The sequence below is a fragment of the Lampetra fluviatilis genome, chromosome 3 (assembly GCF_964198595.1).
Source record: "Lampetra fluviatilis chromosome 3, kcLamFluv1.1, whole genome shotgun sequence".
Taxonomy (NCBI): domain Eukaryota; kingdom Metazoa; phylum Chordata; class Hyperoartia; order Petromyzontiformes; family Petromyzontidae; genus Lampetra; species Lampetra fluviatilis.
The window spans coordinates 1939056-1951079 of record NC_136277.1 but is presented as its reverse complement, the minus strand read 5'-3'; the positions used below and the strand labels follow the sequence as shown (position 1 = coordinate 1951079).

At 54.5% G+C, this 12024-nt stretch overlaps 1 protein-coding gene across 4 annotated transcripts in view; it reads left to right on the top strand.

Annotated features, from left to right (window-relative positions):
* Positions 1-12024, top strand: part of FANCC (FA complementation group C) — a 70994-nt gene that overhangs the window by 47511 nt on the left and 11459 nt on the right. For 2 of the 4 annotated variants that reach the window (XM_078881426.1, XM_078881419.1), the window contains one exon: positions 6580-8108. The gene's annotated coding sequence lies outside the window, so the exon portion shown is untranslated. Of the gene's footprint in view, positions 1-6579; positions 8109-9476; positions 9672-12024 lie in introns of those variants that run through there. The other 2 variants (XM_078881433.1, XM_078881441.1) reach the window with 2 other exon arrangements.

The following is a 12024-nucleotide window of genomic DNA, read 5'->3' as shown; positions in this document are numbered from 1 at the left end:
TAGAGGCAAGATTTATTGTGGGGTTTGAATGATGGGTGGGGAGCGGCCGTATCCTTGTGCATGTTCTGCTTTGAGTTTTGTTTTCAACTCGGGAGCAAAGGGGAAGCTGGGACAAAAAGTGCAATGCCGATGGAGTTCAAGCGTTTCGCGCGTTTCACTTCGCGAGATTTTTTATTTCGTGTACAGTAATCGCAGCAAACATTCCGTCGAGCAATTCCCGTGACAACGTTAACAGCTCTTACACATTGCCGAAAGGCAATTTTAACTCTTGAAAAAAAAAAAATTGCAAATTCATCGGGGAGGGGAAGTCCAACGCCTTGTTCGCGTTGGCGTCTCTCCATGGGCCCTTACCGAGAGTGGACGTCGAGGTGTGGACAAGTCTCGCTGTGCCACAAGCCACGTGGAGTGTGAACGGCATCCTGTGCCACGGCAGGTGCTGGCTCGAGTATGTGATGAAGCGGCTTTTGACATCCCCACATGTCCTTCCCACTTACCACCTGTCCATCACGGCTTCCAACCGCAGACAGAGTCGATGAATGTTTGTCGTCTCGGTGGGTATCTGTCATCTTATTTTTCGTCGAGTGCTGCCATTGATGTTTACTTCATCCGAGACCCAAACCACCGCACCACCCCTCCCCCTTTGCCTTGGCATTCCTCGAAGAAACTGGCGTGATGACCATCAACCGCATAGGAACAACATCGACGGGCCGATGTGCACATCTCCGTGAATGGAAAATTACAGACGATTGCCACGGCAGTTCGACTGTGGCCATGCCACTCCCACTGTGGGGACCGCCAGTAAACCACGGCGGTCTGCGCTCCTTCAACGCAGGAGGAGAGGGAGGGGGGGGAGGAGGAGGAAAACTACACAAACTCCATCTGCTCTCATTTCTGTTGGCTTCCATGATGTACTTTATTTGTCTTTTGCTTCAGGTGTTCTTTGCGACCCAGGTCACTCTTGGACATCGCTGCTCTCGTGAATTCTCACCTGGTTGAAGGAGACAGACTTGAACGTGACCAACGATGCGGAATGTGTCACCTGAGCAGGTGCAGAAGTAATAATCCCCGGGCAGGTGCAGAACTTAGCCACTGTGAACACTTATCGTAAAGCGCTGCTCACAGGTGGGCTAAGCCCTCCACCGGACTGGGACGCCTTCGCTCGAATTGAATAGCAACTCTTAATTCCATCTAAGTTGGTTTTGAATGCAGCTGTTGGCTTCTGGACGCGGCGAGTGTTGCATACTAGCCATGTGCCCTTGGGGGATCGCTCACCATGGACACGAGTTCACGCAGAGACCCGTAGACTCGCGCAGAGACCCATAGACGCAGATCCATGGACTCACTAAGGCGCATAGCCTCACGCAGATACCCATAGCCTCACGCAGAGACCCATAGACCCACACAGGGTAAATAGCGCTACCGATCCACCTTTTAGTCTACATTTTATTGCAACTGTTGGTCCTAACAATGCTTAAACGAATACTGAGCAGTGTTTGCCGGTAACGCCAGTAGTCGCCTACATGCACATCGTTTGCAATTGCCGTGATATTTTTTTGGTTAAATACTCTCACAACTCGTGTGCGGAACGACCAACGCAGTCGCTCTCCCGTGACTTGCGTTGTTTCGTCGTCGATCGCACGATCGTGCCGTGCGAGGAACGCGACCCTTGCACCGCATCTCCCGTCTGCTACGGCGGGTCGGTGGCTCTCTCGATTCGCGGGCCCCCGGCTATAACGTCGGCGGCAAGCGCCGTCTGGACCGGTCCCGGCCCACCCGGAGTCCCCCGCGCCCCTCGGCAAGCCACACCGACCGGCGTGGTGCAGTACGGCCAGGCGAAAACCCCCCACGACTCGCGTCATCCACGGGGGACTTTCGGTCCGGCAGTGGGTTGACAAACGGTCGTCGTTCTTGTTGGAATAGCTTCTGCGGGGTCGTTTTGTGCCGCAGTACCCAGCTCACAAGTGCTAAGCAGGCATCGTGTAAATCGACTGCGTGCGTGCGCTTGTTGAATGATCCCCTTTGGCCATTGCATGGCCTCCGTGCAGATGATTTTATGCCAAATTAATGTCTGCGCAGATTAAAACAGCAACAAAAACATCTCCAAATTGGATGCAAGGCTGGTGTCCGATTAGCGCGGTTGGCTATGTACGGTGCAAAAAAAGTTCAACCCACACACGCACACACACAAACACACGTCCCTTCTGTTAGTGACGTCTCAAAGCACTTCAGTGCATTTTCTGTAAGCTCATGCGATCCTGCAAACGATAGACCTTCTCAACCAATTGAAATCCACCTGAGGTACGGCTATTTGCCCCCCCCCAACCTCGTTTCCGTATACAAACACAAATGAGGTTGAGAGTTTACGAACAAAATGTACGACGCGCGTTCAATAATCCACGTGGGCGCTGCGTGCTGCCGCGTTTTGCGTTGGCGAGTTCAATATCGCTGGCTGACGGCACAGAGGACCGTGACGCTGAAGTCCGAAGTAAAGATTCCGAATCTGTGAAGATTTCTGGCTCGCGGGCAACAAAGCCGGGGACTGAACCCGAAGGGGTTCGTCCAAAAATACGGTGCACACATGATGGGCTCTTTGCAGTGCCTCGTAAAGATTCTTGTAAAGATCTTGCAAAGCCCGCAACCGTTTGCGGTGGCGTGCTTTGCCGGCGGTCGCCTTCGGTGGGTTTGATCCGAGGGCCAGTGGTAATCCCTGGCAATGTGATTTTTCTTAGAAACGCAGTCGCAAATCACCTTGCCAGGAACCCTCCGGCCCTCGGCGTAGCTTCGAGTGTCTTCGCACACCGCCCACGGGAAACGAAACCCGACTGGAACATTCTTGGTGGTGTTTTTTTTTTAAGAAGACACGTTTCGAGATGTTTTGCATGCTTCTCAGACGTGGCGGACTTTTGTTTTAATCACAAAGACTTAGTAGTGGCGGTGGTGGTGGTGTGGGAGGGGGAACACGACGTGTAAGTTTTTCTGTGGCGCACAGTAAAACGTTGCGACCGTGGCGTCGAATGGACTGTGGAGCAGATGCGTCGGTCGTGAGTTGACGCCACGAAGGACGGATGATCCACTCCTTAGACACCGCGCGAATCTCGGCACCACCACCACCAGCAGCAGCAGCAGCAGCTCGGCCTTGTCAGAGAAGCGCGGGGCTACGCAGCGCGTCCGACGCCGGAGAGCACGTTCGTCAAAGTGAATTGGATACCGCGCGCGGATCACCGTGGCCCACTCTGCCGACTCGCTGTACTCGTCTGAAATCGCCGAGCGTGCCAGGGTGATACAATTATGGCGCGGCGCCTCGGGAAAGGTGTCAGACCAAATGGCGACACTGATCAGCGCTCGTCAACACGATGGGAAGATTTTGGGCCAAGGGGCACACATCGGTTAACTCCCCCCCCCCCTCCCCCCCGGGTAGTGGTTGACGTGGGGGGAGGGGGGGGCTGGGGGAGAGTTAACCGATGGGTGCCCCTTGACCCCAAATCTTCCCATCACTTTGACGAGCGCCGATCAGCGTCCGTTCGAGCGTGCCGATACTAACTCCACCGAACCGGTAAACTCAGGGGTGCTCCGATGGCCAGTTGTTGTTAACTACCGCGCCTGGTGCACAGGCGAGGTCACGTGGGTTTTTCTCCGGGCCCTTCGGCTTTTCCCCCCACATTTACAATCGACATCGCGCGTTTAGAGTATTAAGGCTGCTGCAATAAATGATAAGCCACCTCGTTCAGCTTTATTTGTGATAGCGTGGTCGCTTCTGAAAAAAGAGCTAGAAAGCTCAATGGGTGGGCAAAAAAAAATAGTTTTAGTTTAAACGTGAATGCTTTAGATGGCATCAACCGCCACGGTGGAGGGAACTGGTGGAACGGGATAGCGTGCCAGTCACGTGAGTTGCCACTGCTCGTGCCACGATGAAGGCCAGGAGCCTCATCGCTAGAGCCATCGGCTCGCAGTCACGAGGTTGTGAGGTCATATCCCAGTTGGGGGTTGGCTCGGCCCATCATCATCCTTCCCAGGTCTATATAAGCACCATTGCCTCAATGTTCATTTAAGTAGGAAATCACTTTGGCTCCGTCTTTGGGCGATGGGTTTATTTTGCTGTTATGAGCAAACGCACAGGACTCTCCGCTTCAGCTATTAATAGGCCTCTGCATATGTTTTGAGAGCCTCTCTGGGAGGCACTGAAATTAAACTTCTCGCAGTGCGAAATAAATGTGTTCGTGGGAACGTTCGAATTTGCGTGCTTACCACTTGCGTGGCCTTTACAATTCGTGATTGGATCATCGTTTCTGTTCACATTTTATCAGATTTTGTTCCATTTTGTACATTTCCCCTTCTTGCCTAATCCAGTCACATTCCTTTCCAGAACTTATAATATATATTTATATATATACAGTATATCTTTACAAGCTTAAGTGCAGTTTACCTTTTTTACTCGGCCTTAATCACATTGTACTGTATTAACTTATCGTCATATTCAGTTGGCTTTTGTTACATTGAAACGCTTTTAAAATATCGCGTTATTAAATTGTTCTTGATGTGGCCCGGGTCGCCGTGGCGATGGCGGTGCCTTGTGGGTCTCGGTGGACCCAAAAAAAAAGCATTCGTCAATAATACATTGGCCTTAATTATAAAAATAAGTATTCAAAAGGTGACGTTTCGGGCAATGGCCCTTCATCAGCAGCACTGCTGCTGCGAAGGGCCATTGTTGAGTGGTTTTGTTATTTGTGCTTCTGCACCGCCACCAACGCGCCTCAATGGATTAATTGAATCTCCCGGCTAATTAGAGACCACAACAACAGCCACCGTCCGCCGCTAAGTGGCGGTGACATCACCATGGCGCCTGTGCCAGGCCAGGTACACTCCGAGGCCACGCCAAGTGTCGAAAGCTCGCTGGCGGGAGGTCACGGGACAGACCCAGATGCCATGGGGTTGACTGACTGGGAGACGCCGCTTTTGCAGCGAGTGCTGTCGAGCGTCCGTGCGTTTAATTCAGTCCCGCAGATGGCATGGCGCTCGTGGTATCGTTTCCCCCACACAGTCGAAGGAATGCACTGTTCACCAGGCCCACTGTGCGATGCAGCAGCAGCGGACTTTTTTCAACAGTCGGTATTGGTGAATATACCTTGCTGATGAGTCCCCATGTGGACAAAACCGGTCCACCAGACTTGTCTGTCACCTCAATCGCTGCTGCCTCTCAGTCGGTCACGTTGGCTCTAACACATTGTGATGGGGACCTAAGACAAGATGAGGGACCACAATGCAGTTCTGCTAGAACTGCTGGTGGCTTTGGCATAACGCACAAAGCCTGCGTTGCTTCTTACACATTTATTTTTTTGCGCGTCCCGCAGATAGCGAAACATCGCCAATTCATTTGGCCCTCCCCCCACCCTCCGTTGGAAAGTGGATGAAATTGTCCACATCGGATGTGTTTGGTCGGATGAAGCGTCGGATTTGCGCCACGATGTTAACTACCTCGCCTGGCATGCAGGAAGACCTGGGTTCGATCCTGACTCTTGATGCCTGCTGTATATTTGGAGTTTGCTTGTCTCTCTCTCTCTCCCTGTGGTCGCGTAGTTTGTCTCCAGATCCTCTGGGTTTTCCCTCTACATTTAGAATCAACGTCACACGTTCCGAGTATTTGGTTGCTATACATGTCCGCGTGATGATGATAAGCTGCTTCTTTAACCTATCATTTGTGATCGCCAGGTCACTTCTGAAGAAGAGCTACATAGCCCAGTGGGCCTTACCTGGTAAAATACAAAGAGTTTAGTATAGTTTTAGGCTTATGGCCCACCAGGACAAAGGGGGCTCACCGCCAAAAACAAACAAACGGAGGAGACACGAAAGGGTCCCTGCGTTCCGGTTCAGTTTCTCCGTCGGCCCGCTCAGTCACCTGGTGGCAGGCCCTGATGCCCCCCCCCCGCACCTGGGGAGGGGGTCCCCATGGGCAGGGCCCCCCCCCCCCCCCCCCTACATGACATTTCAAACGGAGCGGTGAGGGCAGCCACCTGTCCCCCGCTAAGGGTTTTTTGTCTCGTCGCGCTTCTGAAAGTAATTCCGCTAATTCCGACCGACGGCAAGCACGGTCGTGCACCCCTCTCTCTCTCTCTGCCTCCCTCTGCCTCCCCCGCTAACGGAATGTACCACCCTTGCGTGTGTTATGGCTGAACGCCGTCAAACGGCGTTTGCGTCATCCAGGCCGTGTGTTTTTTCTGCGGCGGGGGACCGCTCCTATTTCAAAGAGTCGGCCACTCGGGAGACTCTCGCGGCAGCTGCACCCCGGACCAAAAAAATCCCACCCACTGCCTCCCAAACTTCAGCGCCGTACGCACCCTAATGCAATAATGGTCAGCGTGCATTCTCGTTGCGATTCCTCTGCCGGCTCACCTATGAGAGGTCCTGCCGAGTGTTTTTGCAGTCGTTTGTGGGATGAGGAGAATCCGATGCTACCGCTGCTGCTGCTGCCCCTGCTGCTGTGTCTGACCACAGTTGAGTGATTTGCAGTAAAAAAAATGTCAGCATTGATGTTGTTTGGCCAATGCCGGTTATGCTCTGTGTGCGTGTTTTTTTTTGATACAGAAAGAAACCTTGAACCTGGTGGAAACTCACGCAGAACAGCGGAGTTCGAAAAGACACAAACTCCGCGTGGAAAGGTGCCGGAGGTCGGAAATCACACCCAGGTGCTTCTCGCTGCGAGATAGAAAGTGTTCCCACTGCACCACACTGCCTCCATTGCTGCCGTGGCTGTTGCGCTCTTTTCTGAGCGTACTGTGAATATATATTGTGGCCGTGCGTGTCTCGGCACAGTACGAGACTGGACTGTATTCGTCTGTTGTTAATGTGGACGGGTGGCTCAGCGGTGGAGAGAGTGGGAATGTCGCAGAGTTCACACCCTGCGTGGGATCGCTTGACTCAGCCCGGCGCCCTTCTGTTCACGGTCGGTAAATGAGCACAAATTTCCGGGAAGAAGTCAACAGCGGTTCTGCTATGAATAGGATAGACTCGCCCCTGCCATAGGAACGAGGAATTTCTACCACTGGCTCTGCTGTGCTCAGCGCTCGTTCAATCGCTCTGTCTGGAGCGGCCGATTAAAATTTTCTTGGCCCTTGACAAGGAATCGCTCGCACCATCGAACCAAGCGGGGCTTGCTACGGTGACGATGTTGTGAACGTTGTTTAACACGGGAGGCATGCAGCTGTGCATGCGAGCGGCGCCGTCTATAACTGGCGCCGCGCTTCTTCGGGAGAAGTATAAACGAGTTAATGACCACGTAGCAGCACACGCTCAGTCTCCATGGCCACCCCGTGGTGACCGTTGCTTTGAATTTAGCATTAAAACCCACCCAATAACAACGTCGACCTTCTGTGGAGACCTAATTAAAAGTTGATATCTCAGGAGCGGATATCAGAGAGAATCCCACTTGGGTTGGCTTGTTGTGGGAAACGAGCCACCGTCGTGCGCACAAACATTTCCCAATTTTCAGTCGACAACTGTAACAGCCTCGAGCACAACGCTCCCTTTCCAAATGGCATCCCTGTAACAACCTTACCTGCCTTCCAAACTGTAGTCAGTTATTAACCGATGCATAACTGAAAGGGTCGAACCCGGGCTGCGCTGGATTGCAAGTCCGATGCGCTGCTCACCACTGCATCGCCGCTGTGCCCGCGAAACGGAACTTAGCGGCGGGGCGGGGGGAACACTTCGGCTGAGCCGTTAACGCCGCGATGTACGGTGTGGCACGGGGATGGCTTTACACGCCAACGAAAAGCTACGTTGGACGTTTGCAAATTGTCCAACTCGTGTGTGTGTGTGTCTGCGCTGTCATGGGGGAGCGGTGATGTAGCGGTCAGTGCTTGGCGCTACGAACCCAGCGACCCAGGTTTGATTCCCGCTCACGGCCGACACCGGTGACGATTATCTAAACCCCTCCTGGGCCTCCCCGAGGTCAACTCGGCTTCAAACGACTACCTCGTACAGCGTGTAAATATTGCCATGAGGGAGACAAAGGCAGCCGGGCATGGTGCTGGCCACCCACCCCCTCGTGTGGCCTGCCGGCCTTCATAGGTGCTGCTACTCGCTAACAGCACTTGCCCCAACAGTCTGTGAAGGCTACACGGGACATCTTTGTCTTTGTGTGCACTCTCTGTCTCGAATTCGGGGTGACGCGACCGAGTGATAAGCGAATTGGCGCTTTCCTGGGAGATACAGCTGGATCATTTACGAACGCCAATTTCCGGAGCCGTTCCCCCCCCCCCCCCCCCCCCGATAGGACGAGCCTGCGTATGCCCCTTGGTGGCGCCTGCGGTATCAAGCACATTCACAACAATAATATGACCACAACAGCAGGGCAGTTCTTCAGGAACCGCTGATGGTTTTTGCATAACGCACGGGGCGGATTGCCTTCTGCGCCTGTGCGCACGGTTTTCGAGCGTGTCGATTGAAGCTTACGATGCGCAAATGATGTTACCGGCTCCGCTCGGTGATGCGGCCGTGGGTGGCAGGGTGTGGGCAATGTAATCTCACGTAAATGCCCTCGTATCTGCTGCAACGAGCGCGTCGTTTGTTCAACGGGGACGGGCGGTTGCCATGCACTTGTCCGGGACACTGCGGTAATGCGTGCGGAATCTAATTTGCCACACTCTGTCCCAGCCGTCCTGTTATCAGCGAGACGCCCAAACAAACCAAAAAAGCCGTCGACGTGTTTTGTTGCGTCTCCGACACGGGATATGCGCGAGCGAGGTTTGAACGTAATTGCGCGGCCACTTTGATCGCCGATCGCGCCGTTGCAACGCGATATCCCCGCAGCGGCGGCGGCGGCGCCGGTGGCTATCCCGTGACGCCGCACGACGCCGTTTTGCCTGCCGCTAATAGCCTGTTTACCCGCGGAGATGGAATCGTTCCGCGGAGCGGCGTGGGTGTTCACGGCCGATGCGGCGAGCCCCGGTTTGTGCCCGGGTTCAGCACGCGCGGCGGTGGCGGTCGCGGTGGCTTTGTGCCGACGTCGTCATTAAAACTCCGCCGTCGTCATTAAAACTCCGCCGTCCACGAATGTTGTCACGTGCCGAATGTACATCAATGTTTGAGTCTATCGTGAAAAGTCTCGAGCCAGCGGTGTGTTTGATTGACACACTGGACACGTATACAAAATAATATTTGTGTAAACATGTCTTGTTGGGTGGTGGAGGGTTAGCGACAAGAATGTTGCCATAAAATCCACGATCCGGCCAGGCCTCATGCCCGTCGCTGACATGGGCCAGGACTCGTCACCCGCGCGCCCTTTGAGGGTTTTTGTTGACGTCGTTGCCAAGATGGGATCGACCACACGCTGCGGCGCGCCACTCGCGTGGGAGGGACCTCTTACATCACGGTGGTGGTGCGCAGGAGGGGCGCTCCCTGCCCAGACGCGCCGTCGTTTTTAATCTCTCGGCTCGCGTGATTCTCCCGACTCCTCCCTTCTGCGAGCCTCCTGGAGCCAGGCACTGCGGCTCACGCTCCAGAGCCTCGGCCTTCCTGCGCCCGCCCTGCCCTGCGCCGGCGAGCCGACCTGCAAAGCGAGAACAAAACGCTGGAGATAAAAGCGTAGGAATGCGGCGCACGTGTTCCGCATTAGCGGCACCTCGCCACTCGCCCGGCCGCCAGATCGCCAGAGCGGGCTGGCGGGCTGGCGGGCTGGCGGGCGGGTGGGCGTGGCGTAGGCGCGTCGGGAACGGCCTGCGCCGGAGAGAAACGCAACACACGAACGGGCGACGGCGTCTCCTCAGTACGTCTCCTCCATCTCTCTCCGTGTGAACCGCGAGCGTGTTTGCGTACACGAACCCAGTAAGGCCATGGAGCTGATGGGGGGGGGGGGGGTCGCGTAAGAAACACCGCAATTTTAGTTTTACGTGGAGAGACCCGGGCATGGGAAATGGGTGACTTTCGATTTAAAGCTTTCGTGACTGCAGGGATTCATCTTCTTGGTTCTTTCGGTAAAGTCTTCTTGGTTCTTTCGGTAAAGTCACGTTCTTCAACTGAGGACGGCTGCTTGCGTTGTGGCCGAAACGTCGTGAGAATTGTATTTTGTAATGTTTTATTTTCATTATTTTATTATTTCCCTTCTACGTGACTTAACCGAAAGAATCATGAAAATGTGTGACTTAACGTCTGCTCGTCCCGTCTCGCGACTGTCCACGCCGCCGCTAATGACGAGGACGCGCGCCGGAGAGAGACAACGGTCGCTCCGTCAAGTGGGCCTTCGTTGCCGTGGCGGCGACGGTGGCAGTGGTGGTGGTGGTGGTCGTGGCGATACCTGCCAGGGCTATAAACGGTCGCCGAGAAATGTACCGGCACAAATACTCGCCCAGACTTCTTGAGGGGAGGACAGATGGAATTCACGTGGCGGCTTGGCAGCTAATCGTTCACCGTTGGATTTTTTCCACTGAAACATTCATCATCGCACGGGGGAAATGAGTTGCCAACTCTGCTTTTTGTGAACCGGGCATAATTGTTCGTGAGCAGCGAGAAACGATTTCATCCTTTGAGTAATTATCAAGTATTTCTGAATCGTACAGTGGCGTCTGTCTATTTATACTGCAAAATTGTTTTCAACGTGCAGCGCGTGGGCTGGCGTAAGAAAGCCGGGATACATCAAACACCTTCTAACTCAAATGTTTGGTTTTACAAACACCCGAGCATACGATTGTTTATCCCAACGTGTTTCTCGCGCACTCCCCCCCTCGGCTACAGTTGTTTTTGTGAACAAGTGCAGGCACCTGCGAAGCCCTAAAACCCTCAAAAGCAAAAAAAACCACAACCCTCTCCTGCACGCCTCCAAGACAAGATCCCCCAGAGAGAGAGAGAGTGGGAGAGATCCCAACATTCGTGAAGCGTTGAGTCAGTGTCCCGTAAAACGTGGCGGTCGTCGTAGATTTCCGTCCGCGCATCGACTTTGTTCGCATGAACGCCTTCTCTTCCCGAGCCGCGTGTCCGTTTGAGAGCACCGCAGCGCACGTTTGAAAGCAACAGCCTTCGACGGCACGGCCCGCACACGTCCACACGGAGGGGGAGAATGGGGCCCTCAGCGATCGAGTCTAGAGGTCCCCTTGCGGTGCCGTCGCATCCGCGGCCCGGCTGCGGTGCCCTTGAGGGGCGGTTTTTACCGATCCGAGCCGGTGTCGGCCGCGTGACCCCCCCCCCCCCCCGGATCTCTTGGTTGTCCCGGAGGCCCGGAGGCCCGGAGGCCCGGAGGCCCGGAGGCTAGTCTAAACAACCGAGGCTCCCCGTTGTAAACAAAGCGACGGATCTGGGTGGCGGATCTTGGGAATTTTTTTTTTTGAGCGAAAAAAATGTGCGAGCGGATAAAGACGTGTCGCCTCTTGAGCGGACGCTTCGCCAGCGCGAGAGATTATGAAGAGCTTGGCAGCGGCTGGTTCCTTTCATGAGGCGTTGCTGGGATTTGACGCCGCGAGCGATGGGTGTGACGCCCAAAGTGACCACGTTTTATATTTGTTCCCAAAGACAAAGATCCGCCGTGTAGCCTCAACGGACTGTTCAGGGCAAGTGCTGTGAGTGAGTAGCACCTACGAAACCAGGCGCTGTGGCACGCGACGTGGTGGGTGGCCAACACCATGCCCAGCCACCTTTGTCTCCCCAGTGGCGACGTTTACACACCGTGCCAGGTACTCGTTTGAGGCTGAGTCGACCTCGGAGAGGCCTATGACCAGTTCAGATAATCGTCACCGGTGTTGGTGACCATTCGCGAAAAATCGAACGGGGTCGATAGGTTCGTTGCGCAGCGCGCTAACCGCTGCGATACCCACTGCTCCCATGTTTGTTCCCACATACGTACACGCACGCACCCCACGTACACGCACACACCCCGCGTACACGCACGCACCCCGCGTACACGCACGCAACGCCGAGAAGACTCGGCCAGATACCAGGGACTGATCGCGCATCCAGTATCAGGCTGACTTACGTTCAGATTTGCGGTTCAAGCCTCAACTTTGTATACAGCTCCCAAGTTGCTACCGTACCGCAAATGAG